The sequence below is a fragment of the Rutidosis leptorrhynchoides genome, chromosome 2 (assembly GCF_046630445.1).
Source record: "Rutidosis leptorrhynchoides isolate AG116_Rl617_1_P2 chromosome 2, CSIRO_AGI_Rlap_v1, whole genome shotgun sequence".
NCBI classification, from domain to species: domain Eukaryota; kingdom Viridiplantae; phylum Streptophyta; class Magnoliopsida; order Asterales; family Asteraceae; genus Rutidosis; species Rutidosis leptorrhynchoides.
This window is the reverse complement of record NC_092334.1, coordinates 580,469,396-580,495,462: the sequence shown is the minus strand read 5'-3', so window position 1 is coordinate 580,495,462 and position 26,067 is coordinate 580,469,396. Positions and strand designations below refer to the sequence as shown.

At 30.6% G+C, this 26,067-nt stretch overlaps 1 pseudogene; it reads left to right on the top strand.

Annotated features, from left to right (window-relative positions):
• LOC139889853 (uncharacterized) overlaps positions 1-26,067 on the top strand; it is a 192,379-nt pseudogene that overhangs the window by 71,069 nt on the left and 95,243 nt on the right.

Genomic DNA, 26,067 nt, shown 5'->3' with positions numbered 1-26,067 from the left:
TATGATAGGTTTTATTAAGGTAATTATATTATTTGTATTACAGTTTTTATTTGATAAAATAACATTGATAATAATAATAAGTAAAAGTTGTATTATTTTGTATTAATAATTATTATTATTCTACTAATAATAATAACGATATTTATATTTACGAAAATAGTATTATAACAATTTGATAATTCTTATTAATAATGAAATTTTATACTAACAAGGATATTCCTATTAAAAATAGTAATTTATGTAAAGATGATATTTTTAATATTAATAATAACACTTTTAGTAATAATAGTGATAAAAATAATGAAAAATGATAATTTTATCTAAATCAATATCTTACAATATTTAAATTTTATCATGATAATCATACTCATTATCTCCTAAATAATTTGTTGATAGTTCTTAAATCATCTTTTATATCGCGTTCATTATAATGTTAATAATACTAATCATAATAATTAAGTGTTACTAATATTATTTCTAATTATAATAATACTAATAATTATGATAATGATAATACTAATAATCATTTTAATGATAATAATAATAATTATAATCTTAACGATAATAACAATAGTAATAATAATAAAAATAACAATTTTTAATGATAATACTTTTGTTGATAATGAAAATAATAGTAATAATAGTAATAATAATAATAATAAAAATAATAATAATAATAATAATAATAAACTAGAACGACGATAATGACGATAATGACGACGATAATAGTAATCATTTTTAATAATATTACAAAAATTCAATTGATTATAACTTCTAATCCGTTCATCGAAACCATTCGATATCTAAAGGAAAAGTTCTTAATTTTTCGCTAGCTTTCCAAGGACATGCATATCTTATACCTTATCTCAACCGCAGGTGTAACTAATTCAAGATTCAACATATCCTATCTAAAGGCAATTTCAAAAGTACAAGCATGCCTAATCCTATTTTCTCGAGCACTAGTCAGGGATACACTATTAATATGTAAAAATTAATTTGCGAGTACTCACGTATCAATATTGAGGTTCAATATTGTAGGAAAGGTACGTAGACGCAACGGAGATGATATACACTAATTTAACCTCACGAACATACCCATAACCTCCATAGCTATAACCCATAATTTCCTTAGCCCTATCCTACTCGAATACCAGTTTTGAAAATATTTGGGCAGAACCTCGTCGTAGTATTTTATGTAATAATAATACTAATAATAGTTTTAATAATAATAATAATAATAATAATAATAATAATAATAATAATAATAATAATAATAATAATAATAATAATAATATATAGATCGAGAGAATGAGATTGAGATGTATGTGTAAACTAAATTCATTTACGTGCATTTTATAGAAGCTCACACCTAACCACACCCCATACGTGCATGATCGATATTGGCAGCTAGCATCCAGCTTAAATCCTTGCCGACACTTCGTTTTACCTAAAGCATATTACTCGTTTAACATACATGATATATAACTTTATATATTATTTAATTATAATATATTTAATCTTTAGAATTAATTAAATATTATATTATATTTACGCTCATGGTAAAAATATAATTTTTACAAAAATGACATCGTAGTGGTCTCACGACTCATGTACCACTTTCGGTTTTTCGAGCGCACTTTCGTACGTTTAGAAAACTAGCCTTTTACGTTACGCGACGTGTACCCTTTGTAATAATTTGACTTACTCATCAATAAATTACCTTTATAAAAATATAACTTATAAGATTGAGCGTTGTGGTCATTTATTTTATAAAATCAAAGTCTCGTTACTTATCAAAATATTTTATTTTAAATTAAACGTTTTATGACATGTACCTTTATTAATAGGTAGACTTAAATTAATTAAAAACTAACCTACTCAAGATGTAACTTAATCTTTTGAGTGTTTTGGTCATTTCCTTTTATAATTCATACTCTCGTTAGTTATCGAAGCATATTTAATAACATTAACTTAAATCAAAATGTCTTTTAAAATATATCTATATACATAATATATATAGGTTTGAAATATTTTACTAACAATAAAATATTTAGACTTTTATTATATTTCAAAGTATAATTGAAGATCGTTTATAATACTATATCCTATAACGTTTAGGCTTTAAAAATATAATTCCCTTATGCGCCAACGTTTGCTTTCCTTAAACTTTCTAAATAATATAACTATATTCCCAAGGTTTCACTTTCACTCTGAATAATAGGATGGTTACTAGTTAACGTTTATATAGAAAGTCGAACAGAAACTCCACTAACGTTTGGTTAATTCCCGTTAATTGACACATTTGTCTTTACTTATAACTCACCTTATCATTTTCCGAATACAGTTAAAAATAAGAGTTACCTAATTCAAAGTGGACCTCATAATCGATACTCTTAATCATAATTCAATGTATCTTATCAATCATTTCATATTATCATCTAAATCCATCGATAAGCATAATAAACTTATATTGAATCAAATGCGTTTATGTAACATATTATTCATTCAATACCTTAATAGCATTTCCAAGTTCATAAAATAGATCTCATAGCTTATATTCATATTAACTAATCCGTTCAATATTTTATTAATATATCCCAATTTAATAATCACACAGGTATATGTGTATATATTTATTTACACATAATTGTTCGTGAATCGTCAAACATGGTCAAAGGGTATTTGATTACATGAATATAGTTTTAAAACTTTCGAGACTCAACATTACAGATTTTGCTTATCGTGTCGGATATATACAAAGGTTAAAGTTTAAATTTGTTCGGAAATCTTCGGGTCATCACAGTTAATATAGTAATATAATTAGTAGTCGAAAAGCTTTTTTTATTAAAGAGGGTGGGGGCAAAAGATACGTAATAGGGTAATTTAATTGGAAAAAAGTTTCTACTTTTAATGTAAGTTTTATAATAAAAGAGTGGAGGTAAAAGTGTTTTTGATTACAGTTAAATGGTTCAACGTTGAACAATAAATCATTCAGCATTCAAAGTATTTGTTTTTGACCTTTTAATGACATATGGTGTTGAATGATTTGAATCATTCAGAATTGAAATATTCTCTTAACCGTTAAACACTTAATTTTATGTGATATCCTTTTTAAATTTTATCAAAAACACTTATTAAATAACAACTCCGTATAATATTTTTTATTCATACTAAAGGTTAATAATAATTTTTACATAATTCACATTTTTTACTCAAAAAGATTTCAAACATGTTATTGCTTTTTAGAACATTTGAGTTATTTAGATTATAAACTATTCAAATGTAGTATGATTAAAAAACTGTAACAATGAATAATAGATTTAGAAAAAATAAAAATGTCATATCAAATTTAGTAAAAAGAATGTAAATACGATATTGGATTACACTCAAAACGACGACGAAGTCTTTTACGGGCCAGAATAATTTTAGACCGACTATTCGCTTGGTTCGCTTAGTGAAGAAGCTCAAGTATCGTAGGTGAACATTACATAACTATTACTCCCCCGTCTCATTTCTATTGTCTACTATTTCTTTTTAGAATGTTCCAAATTAATTGTTTAATTCTATAAATTGAAAAAAATGATGTCGTTTAGTTTTTTTACGACCAGGGGCAGATCCAAAAACTTTTTTCGATGAGGACAAAACGTAAAAAATTAGAAAAAAGTCAAATTTAAAACAAAAATACACTAAATAGATTTCGATCGTCGGGGGCGGCTGGCCCCACTTGATCCCCCTCCCTCCACCCTTGTTTACGACCTACTCTAAAAAATAGGTAAAAGGTGAGTAGTGAAATTGAAAAGTTAGGAAAAAAAGAAGAAAAAAAACAAGTGTTGATCACTTCCTGTTAAATTATGTGTTTTTAATGTGGAGATAATAAATTTAAGAGGGAGTATGTATACTTATTAGAGACGATTTTTTTGAAGTTATTATACAACTAATTCTTAAAAGTTTTTAGGCCTTGTTAGAGGCGAAGCCAGGATTTAACGATAGGGGATGCGTCCAGATTAATTAAATACAACAATAATTTTTTTCACACGACAATTTATTATTAATAATAAATAAATAATAATAACTGTCAACGTCTATGATAAAAACCATAACGGATATATATATATATATATATATATATATATATATATATATATATATATATATATATAGGGGCAGGATCAATGGGGAAGTAACCAATCGGGGGGAAATGGGGGGAAGCAAAAAAAAAAATTTTCGTTTTTTTTGGAATTTTTTTTTCCGGTATCAAGATCACACTAAAATATGAACATTTAGAAGAGACACTTCGTGATGAATGTTATTATTTAGGCGGGAAAACGATCAACAAAAATAACATTCAAGATAATATTGTTCATGAAGAATATGAACGTTTTTTTCCTTCATGTTTTGTGAAGTAAAATTTAGCCTGATTTAGAGTTTAAGGTTTAGGGTTTAGGATTTGGTGTTTTGGGTTTATTCTATAAACCCAAAACACCAAACCCTAAACCCTAAACCCTAAACTCTAAACCGTTCGTGTTAAAAACTCAATCTAAATCCTAAATCTAAACCCTAAATCTAAACTCTAAACCCTAAATTTCTAAACCCTAATATCTAAACCCTATAAACCCTAATATCTAAACCCTAATATCTAAACCCCAATAGCTAAAACTTCAACATACGCTCGAAAAATACGATAATTGTTATATATTACTTCTTCGAGCGTTTTCCCGCCAAAATAAAAACATTTATCACAAAGTGTTTCTACTAAATGTTCATATTTTCATCTCATCTATAATGTTCGTGAACAAAGTTTTTTCAAAAAACGAAAAAGAAAAAAAAAGTTTTTGCTTCCCCCCGCTTCCCCCCGATTGGTTACTTCCCTCTTGATCCTACCCCTATATATATATACACACCCCGTACATAATATAGTACTCCCTCCGTCTCATTCCAATAGTCCACAGATAAAAAACACGCAGTTTTAGGAAATTCCACTAACTTCATTTCTCAACCAATGAAATATCTTCTCTCTCCAGATCCACCAATGAAATATCTTCTTTTCTTCTATTTATGGAAGTGGACTATCAGAATGGGATAGCCCAAAATAGAATAATGGCCTATTGGAATGAGACGGAGGTAGTATCAAATAAATTATAAACTGCTAAAATAGTAAAGAATTATACGATTGTATTCATAATTGTTATAAGACATAAAAAAGTGGCCGACAAATTTGTACATAAAGTCAAAAAGCAAATCCTATTTGATATCTCATGAATGAATTGTACAGTGGAATTTGAGTAGTATAAATAAGGATCGATGAATGTAAATCAAATGTACCAAAAATTATAATATACTCTCTCCCTCTCTTTTATCTTCTAATAATCAATAGCCTACAGTCAAGAACCAGACCACTAAAGGTAGTTATACTGCTAAATTATAACACGTTATCAGCACGATTATCTCAACATTTATACTAAATATGGTTGGCCCTGCCACCTAACTAATATATGGTCGGTTATACCACTTAAATGATATATGGTCGACACTGTCGCCTAATTTACATTTATGTTATCTAACATTTATTTATGTATACTAACATTTACAGTTATGTTCACTAACATTTATATTTATGTTATATATGGTCGGTTATACCGCCTGAATTATATTTCTGTAATCTAACTCTTATTAACTTCACTAACATTTATATTTATGTTATCTAACATTTATGATTACTTATGCAATTATTCATTATTTATTTCATGCATACTAATGTTTATTTTTATTTGAGCCTTCGGGGTCACACACATATACACCGAGACGTCAAATAAAATATATATATGATGTATATATATTACTCAAGTAACAAAATAGTAAATCGAAATTAATTCATTTACTATTCATATGAATAGTAAATGAAACGAAATTAATTAATTTACTATTCACATAAATTATTAATTATAAGTTACATAACATACCCCTAAAGTATTTGAAAAATACGACTTTTTAAATACATAAGATTTTCAAAATCAACAAGTTGATAAATTGATCTCATATATATACTCCGTATCTTTTTGAAAGATTTTGTCTTTTGTTTTTTTTTTTTTCTTTACGTATGATATAAAAAAATCTTGTCCTTTATATTACTCATACGCGTTTTGATATAGTGACTTTATTCGTTAACGTCAACTAACGACGTTACAACGGTCATATATACATAACGATTGTTAACGTCAGCTGACGACGTTACAACAACTATATTTTTCAAATATAAATTAAACATCCCCGTTTTCACATTTTCACAAATCAATCTTCATTTTCTCAAATTACTACTCTCAAATTTTTTTAAAAAAAAGATGATTAACTCAAGGATGATTTTTCCTACTGTATTGGTCATAATAGCTATCATCCTTGTTGCTTGTACACCACTAGATGAACCTATATTTTATCCTTCCCTTATGATTTTATTATTTGTAATCATACCATTATTCCTTTGTTTGCTACTTATGAATCTAAACTAATTCTAATTTCATGTTGTTATTTGTCTATGAAAAAAATTGATTATGATTATGATTTATGTTGTTCATCTTTCTGAAAATAGAAAATGTCAAACTTATCAAAGGTTGAGTTTGATGCTTTAGACGTATCGGGAACAAACTACACATCATGGGTTATGGACGTAGAAATAAATCTTGGATCATTGGGTATTCTAGAAACTTTAAAAGAAAACAATACTTGTTCCGATCAAGATAAATTAAAATCAATTGCTTTTATTCGCAAACATATTGATACCACCTTAAAACATATGTTTCTCACTATCAAAGATCCACATGTTTTATGGGAAAGTATCAAGAGTAGATTCGATAATCAAAAGGAAATATTACTCCCAGCTGCGAGGGAAGAATGGAGAAATCTAAGGTTCCAAGATTTCAAAAGGGTAAGTGAATACAGCTCGGCCATGTTCAAGATCCGTTCAAAGCTTCAATTCTGTGGTCAAGAAATAAGTTATGCTGATATGATGGAGAAAACTTTCTCCACAATGCATTCTGCAAACATAACTGTGCAAGAAAATTTAAGATTGCAGAATTATAAAACTTTTTCCAAACTTCAAACTTATCTCTTAGTTGCAGAAGTTAATAAAGAATTACTGATGAAAAATCAAGAATCTCGTCCTCCGGTGCGCTAGCATTTCCTGAAGCTAATGTTATTAACAATAATAATAATAAAAGAAGAAATGCACATGGACGAGGGCGTGGACAAGGTCGTAGCCATATTGGCCAAAACCATCATCAAGGAAATTACCATAACAATAATAAAAATCATAATTATGTTCGAAATCACCCTTATGGTAATGGTCGTGGTGGTGGTCGTGGTCGTGGTTCTGGTGGTCGTGGTCGTGGACAAAGAAATAATAATCCAAAAAATTATAAAATTCAAACACCATACAATCCCACAAATCACAATGTTGAAGAAGGCTCTTCAAAGAATGTTGAAGATTCTTGTTACCGATGTGGTAAAATTGGCCACTGGTCTAAAAACTGCCGAACAAATCAACATTCTGTTAATCGGTATCAAGAATCCCTAAAGGGAAAAGGAAAAGAAGCAAATCTTGTGGATGACCTTGATACAAAAATCACTGAACCAACTTGTGACTACTTTAATGAATAAATTTCTAATATCTATATATATAGATATCCTATTATATGTTCTCGTTAAATAAATGGTTGTAGATTTTCAATCTACACCATATCTAGTTTACTACATATTTTCTTATTATGTGCTATCGTTTGTAACATATTTTGAATGTAATATATTGATGAATTATGTACTCATTATTTGTTTCTCATATTTTTTTTTTGAAGTTCACGATGTATACTGCCGGAGTAAGAAATCAGTCAAATGGCGGAGATATTTGTATTGCAGACAGTGGTGCTACTCACACCATACTCAAATCTAAAAAATATTTCACAGACTTGAAAGCAACAGAAGGAACTATACATACTATATCAGGTCCTGTGGACTTAATAAAAGGAATGGGAAAGGCAAAATTCATGTTACCAAATGGTACAAATTTTATGATAAATAATGCCTTATTTTCTCCCATGTCAAAGAGAAATTTATTAAGTTTCTCTGACATATACCAAAATGGATATGATTATCAGTCAGTGACAACATAAAATGAAAAATATTTAAGTATCACTGATAAGAATCGTGTAATTGAAAAAGTACCAAGACTTCATTCTGGTTTACATTATACACATATAAATGTACCTGAAGTAAATGTGGTAGTTAAAGAAAAATCATGTGATCCTGTAATGATCAGTTTGTGGCATGAGAGATTAGGCCACCCAGGATCAACAATGATGAAACGAATAATACAAAATACACATGGACATCCATTGGCGGATCAAAGGATCCCTCATGATGCACTTATCCCATGTACATCATGCTCACTTGGAAAGTTGATAATAAGACCATCACCTCTTAAGGTTGAAAAAGAATCACCAATGTTTCTTGAAAGAATTCAAGGTGATATATGTGGACCAATTCATCCACCATGTGGACCATTTAGATATTTTATGGTTCTAATAGACGCATCTAGTAGATGGTCTCATGTTTGTCTATTATCAAGTCGAAATATGGCATTTGCAAAATTTCTTGCTCAAATTATTAAATTGAGAGCACATTTCCTGATTATACTATTAAAAGGGTAAGACTAGATAATGCCGGTGAGTTTACGTCTCAAGCATTTAATAACTTTTGCATGTCTATTGGGATTATTGTTGAACATCCCGTTGCCCATGTGCATACACAAAATGGTTTAGCTGAATCATTAATTAAACGATTGAAGCTAATAGCTAGACCATTGATAATGCGAACAAAACTCCCAGTATCTGTATGGGGCCATGCAATTTTTCATGCTGCATCATTGATTCGCATTAGACCAAGTGCAAGTCATACATATTCTCCCTTGCAAGTTGCTTTTGGCCATCAGCCAAATATTTCCCACCTTAGAACATTTGGTTGTGCGGTTTATGTCCCTATCGCACCACCACAACGCACTAAAATGGGTCCTCAAAGAAGGATGAGAATATATGTTAGATATGAAACATCTTCAATAATAAGATATATTGAACCCATGACGGGTGATGTTTTTACAGCACATTTTGCTGATTGTCACTTTAATGAAACATTATTCCCTAGATTAGGGGGAGAAATAAAAAATAAAGAAAATGATGTTTCATGGTGTGAACCTCAATTAATGTATCTTGATCCTCGCACAAAAGAATGCGAGACCGAAGTTCAAAAAATAATGCATATGCAAGAACTTGCGAATAAATTGCCGGATGCATTTACAGATACAAAAAGAGTGACTAAATCATATATACCAGCAGCAAATGCTTCAGCTCGAATTGAAATTCCAAAAACTGGCAATAATGTCATTCTTGAGTCTTTGCCACGCCAAAAACATGGGAGACCAATTGGTTCCAAAGATAAAAATCCTCAAAAAAGAAAATCAGCTGATAATAAGGTAAAAGAAAGTGTTCAAGAAGAACTACAAATCAATACTCCTTCTGCAGAGGAGATTGATGATGTCAATATGGAATTTTCAATCAATTATGCACATTCAAAAATATTATGGAACCGAAATGAAATGAAAAATCTTGATGAGATTTTTTCATATAATGTTGCATATGACATCATGAATGATGATGATGATCCAGAACCAAAATCTGTCATGGAATGTCAAAATAGACATGATTGGGATCATTGGAAAGGAGCAATACGAGCCGAATTTGAATCGCTCAATAAAAGAAAAGTTTTCGGATTTATCATTCTCACACCTAAAGATGTGAAACCTGTGGGTTATAGATGGGTTTTTGTGATAAAAAGAAATGAGAAAAATGAAGTTACAAGGTATAAAGCTAGACTTGTAGCTCAAGGTTTTTCTCAAAGACCAGGAATTGATTATGAGGAAACTTATTCTCCTGTTATGGATGCAATTACTTTTAGATACTTAATCAGCCTGGCAGTTTCTAAAAATTTAGAAATGCATCTTATGGATGTTGTGACTGCTTATCTTTATGGATCACTTGATAGTGATATATATATGAAGATACCTGAAGGATTTAAGGTATCAGAAGCAACCAATGCAAAACCCAAAGAAATGTACTCAATCAAGTTACAAAGGTCTTTATATGGGTTGAAACAATCGGGTCGCATGTGGTATAAACGATTAAGTGATTACTTGATAAGCAAAGGGTATACTAATAATCTTATTTGCCCATGTGTTTTCATTAAGAAAACAACATCCGGATATGTGATCATAGCTGTTTATGTTGATGATCTTAATATCATAGGTACAAATAAAGAGATCCATGAAGCCATTCAACTTCTAAAGAAAGAATTTGAAATGAAAGATCTCGGAAAAACCAAGTATTGCCTTGGTTTACAAATTGAACATATGCCTAATGGTTTACTTGTACATCAAACAACATATACTGAAAAGATTTTAAAACGTTTTAATATGGACAAGGCAAAACCATTAAGTACTCCTATGGTTGTTAGATCACTTAATGTTGACACTGATCCATTTCGTCCCTGTGAAGACCATGAAGATATCCTGGGACCAGAAGTACCATATCTTAGTGCAATTGGAGCTCTTATGTATCTTACAAATTGTACAAGACCTGACATTTCTTTTGCAGTTAATTTGTTGGCAAGGTTCAGCTCAGCTCCTACCAAAAGACACTGAAATGGGATCAAACACATATTTCGATACCTTCGAGGAACTACTGATTTAGGATAATTTTATTCTAACGAATCAAAACAAGATTTGGTTGGTTATGCAGATGCAGGTTATTTATCTGATCCACATAAAGCTAAATCTCAAAATGGATATGTATTCCTAAATGGAGGTACCACAATATCATGGTGTTCTCAAAAATAAACACTTGTTGCAACATCATCAAATCATGCCGAAGTGATTGCATTACATGAAGCTACTCGGGAATGTTTTTGGTTGAGATCAATGACACAATTCATTACTGATTCTTGTGGACTGGAACGTGATAAAAGTCCAACAACTATCTATGAAGATAATGCAGCTTGCATAGCACAGATGAAAGAAGGGTATATCAAAAGTGACCGAACAAAACACATACCTCTTAGATTCTTCTCATACACTCAAAATCTCATTAAGGACAACCAGATTGAAATGAGATATGTGCAGTCCAGCAAAAACTCTGCTGATCTTTTCACGAAAGCACTTCCAACTGCTATTTTCAGAACACACGTTCATAACATTGGCATGAGACATGTTCAAAAGATGTAACAACTGAAGCAATGTCTACTTGAGGGGGAGTCAACTCCATGCTGCACTCTTTTTCCCTTAGCTAAAGTTTTTTCCCACTGGGTTTTCTTTTGCAAGGTTTTTAACGAGGCAGTAACTTATAGTTGATCTCCAACAAAATAAAATTGTCGTCCAAGGGGGAGTGTTATAAGACATAAAAAAGTGGCCGACAAATTTGTACATAAAATCAAAAAGCAAATCCTATTTGATATCTCATGAATGAATTGTACAGTGGAATTTGAGTAGTATAAATAAGGATCGATGAATGTAAATCAAATGTACCAAAAATTATAATATACTCTCTCCCTCTCTTTTATCTTCTAATAATCAATAGCCTACAGTCAAGAACCAGACCACTAAAGGTAGTTATACTGCTAAATTATAACAATAATCACTTTTTTGATGGATAGGGTTTCATGTAATGAATGTGAATTGCATTTAATTTTAATAAAATAAAAAAAAAAAGAAAGAAAAAAAACTAACCTTGTAGTTGCACTCGTATTTTCCTACGGAGAGTTTATACGAATAAAATATATGTGGCTAATTGTGACTGATATACCGAATTGAGAGTTTTTTGCATTTTATCTAATATTTTGTGTATGGGCTTTATTTATTTTGGACCAATTAAGGGATATTTGTTAAATTATATGAACTTAATAACATATACTAAATATATAGATATTAGGCTTATTAAATGGGTGATTATATATATGTACACAACTCTTTTTGTTATGTACACAACCTACATGATTTACAGTGTTGTACCGTACAATACTGTAAAACATGTAGATTGTGTATATAAAAAAATAAATTGTGTACATATCACTCTCCTTCTTAAATATGTTGGGGTTGACATGGACTCCCTTGGCTCCCCTACTCCCTCCTTGTAATGACCGGCATCCATGTAGTTTCTCAAAAGTCATTCGGTATGGCCAATTCCTTGTCCCCCTATACTACTAGATAGATTGATAGGTGTACTTTATTTTCATTTTTCAATCTCTATTACACTAATACTTAAATTTAAATAACTAACAAGTAAACATATACTAATATTAATATAATAAATATAAATTTATTCAATCAAAACTAGTGTTTAATTCTAAAAAGAAAAGTTACAAGGATAGTCACTGTGATTTGTTAAAAATTTCACGGAAATTTCATTTTTCAATAATTTTACATGGATAGTCCACCAGTTTACATTTATTTCGTGAATAGTCCAATTATTTTTTTAGGTAAACGGGGAAACCCTTCTATAAACGAGCACATTAGCTCCCTGTATTATGTGCCAGACATGTGAGGGTATAAACTTTAGATGTTGTGGTGATAAATTGAACAAAGTAGTGATAAATTGAACAAAGTACATGTACTGTGGACGTAATTTTTTCTCTTCTTTTATCACAAAACTAATTCATAATCATAATCATAGTTCATAATCATAACAAAAAGTAAAATCACAACTCAAACAACTACTCGTAATTCTTTAAAATTACAAACTTTAGTATTGGTATCTCTATTGAATTATAACTCTATCAATTTAAACTACAACTCAGTAATCAAGTCAGCACCTTTAAATCTCAAACCCCCTTTCAAAGACAAATGCACCCTTTCAAACAAACACGCACCCTTCTTCAAAATCTAAAATTTTGTTCATCGATTTGTTTCTTATTTCATCTATGTAAAACATTGCGAAGGGATTATATGCAGGAAAAGAAATAGTACATATCTATGGCATCAGCATTTGATTTTGGCGACCGTTCATTTTTTCCAGCGAGAGTGGTGTGTAGAAGATGAGATCTTGAACAAAAAAGGTTTTTAATTCATCAGTAATTCAGATCTGATTTTGTTTGGGGGTCTTGTTGAGAAGATACGTAAGTCCGGTGGTCTGTGTTTGATTATGGTGGGCTTTAATTCTGTAATTCAAATCTGATAGGCTTTAGATATGTAATCTATTCTAATTCTAATCTTATACTCCGTATTAGACTAAGAAGATGATGTCATTAAAATGCCTAACCATTCTTAAAAAAAAAATCAAAACAAAAAAGAAAAAAGGAGAGCCCATCAAGGTGACATCATAAATCATTTTCTTTTTCATTTTTTTAAGCAACTCAAATATATTTGAAAATTAATTAGATATCGAAAAAAAAACATTGTAAAGGGATTCTGTACATCATATCATTCACCATTCAATTCAATCCCTAAAAAACACGCCACATCTTTTTTTTTCTTCTTTCAAAACACGCCTCTCTTCTTCCTCTTCTTATTCACCTTCAGCCTTTTTCTCTGATAAAACTTTCAAGCTTCAAATCCACTCGAATTTGAATTCAATATTCAAAATCAAATAAAATCAAATATCAATCAAAAATCAATATATGTACTGTGTTCCAAATAGAAGTCCTAACGCCATCCATTGGATCTGTTTCCACTCGAGATAAACCCTAGAAGATATAGCTTCTTCTTCTTCTTCTTCTTCTTCTTCTTCTTCTTCTTCTTCTTCTTCTTCTTTTCAGGTTAGGGTTTCTCTTTCAACATTTGATTTTGGCGACCGTTCATTTTCGCCAGCGAGAGTGGTGTGTAGAAGATGAGATCTTGAACAAAAAAGGTTTTTAATTCATCAATAATTCAGATCTAATTTTGTTTGGGGGTCTTGTTGAGAAGATGCGTAAGTCCAGTGGTCTGTGTTTGATTATGGTGGGCTTTAATTCTGTAATTCAAATCTGGTGGGCTTTAGATATGTAATTCACATCTTATTGTGTTAGAGATTCATGTTAAACTAAACGGATGTTTGATTTTGCTTTATGGTGTGTTTAGCACACAAGCTTCTAGGAGCTTACGCTTATTTTTTTTATAAGTTCCAGTTTCTAGCCTTGTTTGGTAGGCAAATTTTCTAGAGCCTATGAAAACATAAGCTCTGAAAAATAAGCTAGTTGAAGTAACTTATGAAAATAAGCTAGGAAGCTTATGGAAGTAAAATTACATTATTAGTCCCTAAATAATTATTTATCATATATTTTTTTGTCCTTTTATGTCATTTTACACACATAAGCTCCACATACTTTACAAAACACTTATAAAACATAAGTTTCAGCTTCTAGCTTAAATAATAAGCACCAGCTTCCAGCTCTAGCTACAAGCTAGTTTCGTCCAAACACACCTTTAATCGATATTGTTTTTGTTGTGATTGAGAATAATAGATTATAATATAATAATTGGATCTAAGGGTGTTGGTATATTGGTAATGTACTAACTTCTTATAAGGGAGGTCGGAGGCTCAATCCCCATGAATTGCAAAATATTTTTCTTGAGGTTATCAACTATTTCATTGGTCTCAGAGGTTGCGGACGTCTTGAGTTTGACGCCTCACCCGAGGGGTTTACTACACGTGAATCCCCATATTGATTCACCGTGAGGATTTTCTTCTGAGGGCGGTATGATTGTAATGTTCGTCTCAGGAAATGATCGGATGGGCGGGTTCCGATATCGCGTTCGAAAATCCATTAGTGACTCTTAACCGTCGTTCAGAAAAAATATACATAATAATTTTTATTCTTGTGTTTTTCTTATATATATCTTTTGTACAGAGATTATTAGAGAGTGACCATAAGATTTTTTACGACATACACCATTGCAAATCCTTTATATCTCTATATTTGTGTCCGTGTGTGTTTTTGACTGTGTGTTTGAAGACTAATTACAGGTGTATATATGTTTTAATTTTGTGGATCTGATAGGAAATTTAGGGTAGAGATAGTAGAAGTATTAAATAAATGATTCCGTGGAAATAGATAAGGAAAATGAAGTCTCAACTAGTAATCAAAGTAAAATGGAAAAGTACAAAAATACTCTTACATGCCTGGTATATAACTGGAGTTAACAGATAAAACTAGTTGTGGAGCCCTCGCTTCGCGCCGGGGGCTCCGTTTTGAATGCGAGTTAAAAAAAAAGTCTTGATCTATTTTGTAAAAAAGAATTTTTTTCGACATAACATTGAAGGGTTTTTCCTTTTGTGAAAGTTGCTTCTTTTAGCGTTCGGGTTTTATTTTAAAAAGAAAAAGTTAGTAAAGTGGGGGTTCGATTTGTATTTTAATAAAAGTTAGTGGGTTAAGTTTGTGAAATTTGAAAAAACTTTACGTATAAAGTGGGGGTTCGATTTGTATTTTAATAAAAGTTAGGGGGTTAAGTTTGTGAAAATTGAATATTAGTAAAAAAAAAAAGTTAGTAAAGTGGGGGTTCGATTTGTATTTTAATAAAAGGTGGGGGGTTAAGCTTGTGAAATTTGGGTAAAAATAAACGTATAAAGTGAGGGGTTCGATTTGTATTTTAATTAAAAGTTAAGGGGTTAAGTTTGTTGAAAGTGGGAAAATGAATAGGACTATTCATTTCCACTATACCATTTAGATATAGGTATAATTAACGATCATCAGATAATTAGACTATCCACGGAATAAATAAACTAATGGACCATCCATGTCAAAATAAAAATTGGCCTATCCGTGAAATTTTTGACAAACTACAAAAACTAATTGTGTAGTTTTGTCTTTTAAAAATAGTACCTGAAGTAGCTTTACTATTTTACTTTCACTTGCAACTTTTCATAAACTACAGATAAAACCAACAGGTACTTTACCTTTAGAAAAATAAATTTTGTAACGAACTTACAGTTCTCATAAGTGTTTAGTTTAAAAAATACACCCTCCGTCCCATATTAATAGTTTACAGATAAAAAACACAAAGTTTAAAGAAATGTTATAAAAGTACTGTACTTTCCGTTTACTTTCCAGTTTTACACTTACATTTTCTTTCTCCTTTAATCCTATCCACATACATTAAAGTCATAATAGACTTAAGCTTCTTATTTCATATTTATTTTTAAAAGTGGACTATTAATTTGAAACATCCCAAAATAGAATACAAGAATATTAATATGGGATGTACGGAGTAGTTAGCTAGATTTACTATTTTACATCAATTTAGTGTAAATTTTCTAAAATAAAAATAACATTTAATAAATAAATATATGTAACGAACATAGACATGTATAATAGACACCAACAAAATATGTAGTTTAAGACAAAGAGACTAATTAATAAATGTTGAACTAAACCAGTTATATATGTAACACCCTTAGACTGGGCCTAGCTGGAATTGACTATTTTGCCCTTATGTGTTATTAAATGTTATTTTAATAATTATATGTTTATAATTATTTGACTATTTGGTTGAGACCAGTTCGTGACAAGGGTCACAGAACATGTTTGTTTACTTAAATTGGACCTCGTTTGGACCACATAATGAGGTGTTTAGTATTTCAGATAACTGGTAAATACTCGTGTGAGGCACGGAAGAGGTTTCCTCACTATGAAGAAACCCCCACCAGCTTTTATACTTGTTTTTTATGTTATTTCCATTTTTGGAAATTCTGTACACTAACACATATACAAACACTGTAGTGACCCGTCCTAATCCATCTGGACGAAGTCTTCAACAGTTGGTCCCATTGCGAGGTTCTGACCTCTATATGCCATGAACGACTCCATGTAATATGAGCAAATGCACAGCGGAAGATTTCTTTCATACCTGAGAATAAACATGCTTTAAAGTGTCAACCAAAAGGTTGGTGAGTTCATAAGTTTATCATAAACAATAAAATTCATCATTTTGATAGACCACAAGATTTAAATCCTGCATGGTACAAATGAGCTCGAATCCTATACCCACCTGTAATGTACATGCGATATCTTTTAAATACAGTACACATATCTTGTGTACGAAACCATTTTTCATAAATCTTAGTAACCGTACACATATCTCGTGTACAAAATCTCATACACATAACCTGTGTATAAAAATCATTCTCTCGATACATAACATTCACTTTGCTTTCATAGCTTGGCTTGGTAACCGACTTTAACATATAATGCGCATAATAATATCCCCAAAACAGAACATCTCGTCTTTATAATAATCATATAAACTTCGAAGCACTAAACACCACGCCCACTAGCCCTTCCGTCTAGTGAAAATTCTGGGTGGGGGTGTTAAACCCGGTAGCTACATTTAGGATTCGCGTCAATTAGGCGTGCACTAATTCTCAAAATTAGTGATGTTCCCTAATTCTTAGGTTACCAAGCAATAATAATCAGGGGAAAATATTCATATCAATTGTGGCAATTATCACGTCCACATAATTCAATGGTGGCAATTATCACGTCCGCATAATTCATTCGAGGAATGTTTTGCTTGTGTCTATCTCGTCAAACTTTTATAAAAGCATTTCATGTATTCGCAGTTCAAAATGTATTTCAAAAGCATTCAATAAAGCAGTTGTAAAAATAGCGCATGTATTCTCAGTCCCAAAAATGTAAAGAGTAAAAGGGAATCAAATGAACTCACTGTAATGTATTTTGTAGTAAAAATACATACGACGTCATTGAACAAGTGTAAGGTTGGCCTCGGATTCACGAACCTATATCATTTATATATATTAACACATATAATCACATAATTCTTTCTATATAATATTTACGTATATTAAGTGTTGTAGTTATATAAATATATATACTTTATTTATATTTTATATCTTCGGTTATATTTTTATATATGGTTATTTTGTAATATAATCAATATTCATACATATAGTTATATTAATATATATATATATATATATATATATATATATATATATATATATATATATATATATATATATATATATATATATATATATATATATATATATATATATATATATATATATATATACCTTTATAGTTGGTATTATAAAAATCAATAATTTGTTATGTAATATTTATATAGATAAGTGTTAATATGTTCAATATAATTTTTATGTAATATTAATATTGATATATAATATTTATTTGCTACATAAATATAATATTTGTAATAATAATAATAATGTATCTAGTGATAATAAAGATGTTAATAATAATAATAATAATAATAATAATAATAATAATAATAATAATAATAATAATAATAATAATAATAATAATAATAATAATAATAATAATAATACTATTAATGAAAATACTACCTCATGTAAGTAAGCTTTAAAAAGGAAAACAATGCCATAAACAGGGCTCGAACCCACGACCTCTCCCTTAACACAAACACCCTCCATACCATTCCACTGTCTGCTGCTTTTCTAATTTAAGTTACAGCTTAAATTTATTTAACCCTTGTTTTACTGCCTTCTTAAAACCCACTTAACAAAACGAGCCCATTGTCAATTCAGCTCAACAAAGAAACTACTATGAATCTCGGCCCAACAATTTAGTACGGCCCAACAGCTCGATTTCAGGCCTGACTAATATTCTGGTTAATTGTTGCAATCCATATCAAATGCCAAGTGACCCACGATATCATTTAACCTAGTCTGATATAGTTAGAATCAATTTATATTATCCTCATCATCGACCTCTCTTACTCATAACATGAAATCACGGCTTCATCATCATTATCGTCTCCTCCTATTATCATAATCATCTTTATCATTGCTTAATCAATATCATCATCCATATCATTTCCTAATCCTAATCTAGTGATCATCTTCTAAACCATTATCATCTTCATTCAACGTTTATCTTCATTTAATATCAACAAGAACAAAGCAGTCAGAGACAACAATGTTCGGTGGCCACAACCAATTAATGGACCACCATAGACGATCGTTAAGCAGGTATGCAGAAAAAAAAATATGGCAATTGAAAAGGTCCTCTGACATCACCCAAATCATTCGGTGGCTATGGGGTTCCACTTGCAATATAATACATCTGATAATGATGGATACGAGTAAACAGTATCGTCAGTTTACATTACCTTTTGCTCAAGATATTAGCACGTTCTAATTTAATATTTACACCTAATATCCCACTAACACATAGCTTTTCAAGTGGGGTATCCTTGCTTGGTATAAGTTGACTTTTTCTACTTCAATCTAACGTTCAACTTACTTTGGCATATCCCAATTCATTTACAACTCCATCTAAAAGAATAAGTCCAAATGGTCACCAACTAGTGGTTTTTGTTTACTAAATGTCGACCAGAATAAAAGGTGCAGTTTGGGTGTTTTTCACGACAAGTAACCGAATGAAATAAGCAGTCTTTAAACTGAAACATGTTCACAACAATACTTACAAATTACGATGGTTTCATGGTGTTGTAGGATGCATGTGTTTGATCAATGAAGAGAAAGGAAAATGCAGGTGGTGATGAGGGTGTGGTTTTATGAAGAGAGAAGGAGGATTGAGAGAGATGTTGGAGTGGTGTTTGATGGTTTTGTGGTGGTTATGAACCGGAAGTGGTGGCAATTTTATGATGGGTTCAAGTTTGCAGTAGTAAAGAAAAATGAAAGTAGGAAAAGAATGAAGAGTGAAGAAGGTGGTTGTGTTCGAAGGTTTAGTGATGATGGTGATTTCGGTGGTAATAGGATTTAAGAACGAATAAGGGGTAGAGTAAAAAAGGTGTTCTTGGCTTAAAACAGAAAGGGATAGGAAAGAAGTGATGTTATATGATGGTGGGTTTTCTTAATATGTATATGTATAAGTATTTTATATATAGAGATTGATAGATGAGATAGATGGTATTCAAGCTGTTTTATCTAAATGATTGTGATGATTGGTTTGATGATCGACCATAAAAGAAAAGAATGAAACAAAGGGTTTTCATGTTTGTGAGGGTTAAAGTAGAGATCGAATTCTTTTCAACAACCGGAACAAATTGATTGTTATTAAATACATGTGTGTCGACAATATCTCATGGCAAGATCAGAAGGACAAGAAAAAAAAATTAAAGCTACTCGATCTGTTGTACCAACTTTGTTTTGTAGTTGGATTTGTTTTGACGAAATTTATTCGGCCAGAAGAAAAAGAAGAAAATTGAAATCGACCCTCAACGGATTTTGGATCATATCTTTGGCTTGAGGTCGATTGGATTCTATTTTAGGGACAGGAATCAAAATTTACAATAGTACGATGGTGATAGGAAACAAACTACGTACTTGTATGTATTTAGATAAGTATATAATTGTATTTATATAATTATATATATATATATATATATATATATATATATATATATATATATATATATATATATATATATATATATATATATATATATATATATATATATATATATATATATATAATTATATAAATACAATTATATACTTATCTAAATACATATGTTTACATGTATAATTTGTATATACCCATACCTATATGAAATCTATATATATCTGTCTAATATATCCATATTTCTGATTATATTTATATTTTGTATATTAAGGATACATAATGTTATTATTATTTAACATTAATATTAATATTAATAATAATGAAACTAATATTAATAATAATAGAATAACTAATAATATTAATGATATTAATAATGTAATAAATTACATGTATCGAATTTCATATTCCTATATGTTAATTAGTAGCACTAACTTTAATATTAGCATTAATATTTATTGTAATGATAATAAATGTAATAATAACAATATTTTATCTTAGGATTACTTTTAATATATTAAAATTACAATTTTATTCATTATGTAATGTTTAATTATTATATACTATGTATAATTGAATTCTTATACATTACATTATACATATAATCATAATCATACATGGGAATCATATATTTACATATATAGATTCATTTTAAATTACAACAATCATTTGTATCTTATTTTAATTCAAATGGTTAAATGGTATTATATTTATTCAAATTAAAATATACACTTATATTTATATATAAATATTTATTTACATAGTTATTTACACACAATTGTTCGTGAATCATCGGGAATAGTCTAATGTTAAATGAATATATGAAACAGTTTAAACTTCTTGAGACTCAACCTAACAGACTTTGCTCATCGTATTGAAATCATATAAAGATTAAGTTTAAATTTAGTCGGAAATTCTCGGGTCGTCACAGTACCTACCCGTTAAAGAAATTTCGTCCCGAAATTTGAGTGAGGTGGTCATGGCTATCAATAAAAAATTTTTCATGATGAATATGAGTTGATAAATAGAGCTTTATCATTTTTTACTAATATAGATAAAAACGATTCGATTAAGTGGAGCGTACGAGTGAAGCTGTCACAAAAAAAAAAAAAAAAATTTAATGAAGAAATTAAAGATTCGTCTTAACTTTTGACGTTTCTTTGGTTGAATTCTGGAATTCAAGGGATTTAAAGAAGATCTTCGAAATCTAAAAGATTTGATTCTTCGGCGAATAAGGAAGTTAAGATCTCTATAATTAAATACGATGATCTGCCTCGATTACTCTGTCGGATATTCCCATTATAAATTAACTTCTTCAGTTTCCATTATTTTTACCAATTCTATACTTTTCTTTCTTATTTCATATTTCCAAAGATTTTGAAAATGCTTAATCCAGTTCTGATCCTTGTTCTTATTCTGACTATCGTATCTGTCATTCTTCTTTTTCATTTACCACCGGATGAATCTATTCACTTCTATTATTACCTTGTGGTTATAGTATTTCTAATTCTCCCGTGTCTTTATACGGCTATTCGCATTGATGTACACGGTTTGTAATTTCTGTGTTGTTGTCGAGTTTTATATCTTCCCTTATGTTTCGGAGCTCTTTGCCTTTTTATTCTCTTCTCGACCTCTAGTGAAGCGAGTAATGGTCCAGAATTCATAAGTATGGAGTTTCAAATGATTATAATATATTAAGCAAAAAGGAACGGTAATAGCACGAATTGTTTTGTCAAATTACCAAAATCACTGAGAATAGAACTATCAAGAATATATTTTCTTGATATGTTTAGAGGTTGAATAGAATGAAAGAGTTATGTAACATAACACATGATGATGGTATGATCTACTGTGAATCATCATGTTTCATTAGAAATTCAGTATGACTTACTTTAATATAATCACGTTGGTCAAGCGTCATTATATTATACTAACTCATGCTTCAATTCCCAACACTTCTCCAGAATTCATTCGTAATTTATACCTAGGTTTTACAGAAGTTTACAATATAATGAAATACAGAAAGCACGAAGAGGTATATAATTTTGGACGAGAATATTTATGAAAATATCCTCAGAAATATCAAAGATATTTATGATGATATTTTGAAATTTCTAAGTTCGAAAGTTTATGAAGAAAAATTTTCCGCAAGATTTTAACATGACTTCGGGGCAAGATATACGCTGAAGACTTCATTAGATACAGAATTACTTGGATTCTTTGAATATAGGGTATGATCCTTGTATTTGTCCTTGGTCTCCTTCATGGTTTGCTCAATCTATTTTTCAGTACCAAATTTTCTATCGAGCGTTCCCAACATTCCATTATTTATTAACAAACTTTTGGCCATTTAGACCATCTACAATCTTGCTGTTTCCTCTGCATTTAATGCTACCATATCTGAATCGTCGGTTATCATTCCAAGGTGGTTTCAAGAGAATTGTGTTTTTAGATGATTAAACGCTGATTTTTGGTAATTGGTATGGAAATTCTCGTTACAAGGTGCGGATGAGTTCATGATAAGTCTTCAATAGATAAATATAGTGATTTGTTGGAGAGATTTAAGCCAAGGAGCAACGAGGTTGCTGGTATGTCTGCTGGTGATGTGGTGGAATATAAAAGGTTCTCCGATAGCAATAAAAGAGCACGCATATATATCAAAATTATAATAAGGTTGTTTCGAATGAAAAGTCGAAGTTGACTTGCTGGAGCTGTGACAAAATTGGCTAATTTGAAAAGGGATTGCAAAGTTATTTTTGGTAATAACAACTCCCAAAGAGATAGCACAGATACGTTTTAAACATTTACTCAGGTTCCGAGTATTTTCAGGTGCATAACTATATGCATCAATCTTTTCTTCCGTAGATGAAGTGCGGTTGGTTCATCCTCTCGATTGAAGTGTTTTCAAGAATTATGAAATGTTTGAACGCAGATTGGAATTGTCAAGATACAAATGAGGTTTAAGATGAAATCAAGTGGCAGACTTGAAGAATTGTTTAGTTTCATATGTTATAATCAATATTTTAATTCATTTTAATTGTCCAATGTTTTCTTCATTATGCCAGTTGTTGGATTCTGATAAGTCAAAATTCAAATATGAAGTCGAAAAAAATGGTTATTCTGTGGTGAACGGATTCGTATATCTGTGAATGTAAGTAGGACAGTAAATGACTGTTGAATCAGATTCGAAGAATGTACAGTGTAACTTATTAATGTGAAACTAAATATTCCTCGGGTATTACCTACCCGTTAAAATATTTTCACCATTATCAGTTTATACAAAAGAATTATTAATTACAGTCTTTATGAAAATATACTTGCATATATATTTTCTTCAGATGTAATCATGGATTTAATGAGTTAATATGATATTAAACTCATATGATTTTCGGTTTAAGCTGGAATAAGTAATCTCTAAAACTATTAGGAACTAGATTTTCTTCGCAAAATATTAATGAAGTTATGGATCAATACTTCATCGTTAACTATTAGGAATCACATATTCTTCGCAGAATATTAATGAAGTTATGGATCAATACTTCATCATTCATTGTTGTTGGTATTCCTTGGTATCTATGGTGCATATAACGTTGATGCTCGAGATAAAGATTGTGATGCCGAGACTTGGGATGCGAATATGGTTGTTGGTGGTACTGGTGTTGTCGGTACTGATGTTTGTGGTACTGTTGGTGTTGTTGATGTTGCTGAAGCTGGTACATTTTGCACCATGTTTTCCAAATTGATTACTCGAATGCGAAGCTCGTTGACTTCTTCTATTACACCGGGATGATTGTCGGTAGGAACGAGCGGGTAAATAAGATCTAGAATTTGGTATAGTATAAGATCGTGACGAGATACTCTGGAAATGAGAGAGATAATGGTGTTTTGGATAGGTTCGCCGGTAAGTGCTTCAGGTTCTTCGCTAAGAGGTGAATTCGGTTAATGAAAAGGATCGCCTTCTTCGCGTCTCCATTGATTAAGTCAGCTACGAACCCATCAGATGAATTAGGGATGGCTGATTGGCTGATTCATTCTGGTGATGCTGCTTCCGGAGCTTAGGTGAACATCCATGTCAGAATAGGTGTCGAATTCCGAAGAACTTGAACTAGTGGCGAGTTCCATTTCGTACGATTGAATAAAGATTTTTCGATATGAAATGATTTTCGGATATCAGATGATATTCTAATTACATAGATTACCTATACTTAGTACAGGAGATCACGTAGATTACGAAGGGAATTAAGGAAACGTGTCAAATAAAGTCTACAGTGACAGATACGCTAAGATATAGATTAGCAGATATGCTAAGATATGAATTTGTCTATACACTATTCATGCAATCAATGCAGTAAGATGTATCTAGACTAAGAATGATAAGCAGGTAATTTCCCAAGGATGATAAGCAGAAATTTTTTGACACGAAATGATCAGCAAAACTTTTGACATGCAGACACGGTCGAAGTCCAGACTCACTAATGCATCTAAGCAACTATCAGTTAGACACACTAATGCAAGACCTGGTTTGCTAAGACCACCGATCTGATACCACCTGTAGTGACCCTCCTAATCCATCTGGACGAAGTCTTCAATAGTTGGTCCCATTGCGAGGTTCTGACCTCTATATGCCATGAACGACTCCATGTAATATGAGCAAATGCACACTAGAAGATTTCTTTCATACCTGAGAATAAACATGCTTTAAAGTGTCAACCAAAAGATTGGTGAGTTCATAAGTTTATCATAAACAATAAAATTCATCATTTTGATAGACCACAAGATTTAAATCCTGCATGGTACAAATGGGCCCGAATCCTATACCCACCTGTAATGTACATGCAATATCTTTTAAATACAGTACACATATCTTGTGTACGAAACCATTTTTCATAAATCTTAGTAACCATACACATATCTCGTGTACAAAATCTCATACACATAACCTGTGTATAAAAATCATTCTCTCGATACATAACATTCACTTTGCTTTCATAGCTTGGCTTGGTAACCGACCTTAACATATAATGCGCATAATAATATCCCCAAAACAGAACATCTCGTCTGTATAATAATCATATAAACTTCGAAGTACTAAACACTACGCCCACTAGCCCTTCCGTCTAGTGACATTCTGGGTGGGGGTGTTAAACCCAGTAGCTACCTTTAGGATTCGCGTCAATTAGGCGTGCACTAATTCTCAAAATTAGTGATGTTCCCTAATTCTTAGGTTACCAAGCAATAATAATCAAGGGAAAATATTCATATCAATTGTGGCAATTATCACGTCCACATAATTCAATGGTGGTAATTATCACGTCCACATAATTCATTCGAGGAATGTTTTGCTTGTGTCTATCTCGTCAAACTTTTATAAAAGCATTTCATGTATTCGCAGTTCAAAATGTATTTCAAAAGCATTTAATAAAGCAGTTGTAAAAATATGCGCATGTATTCTCAGTCCCAAAAATGTAAAGAGTAAAAGGGAATCAAATGAACTCACTATACTGTATTTTGTAGTAAAAATACATACGACGTCATTGAACAAGTGTAAGGTTGGCCTCGGATTCACGAACCTATATCATTTATATATATTAACACATATAATCACATAATTCTTTCTATATAATATTTATGTATATTAAGTGTTGTAGTTATATAAATATATATACTTTATTTATATTTTATATCTTTAGTTATATTTTT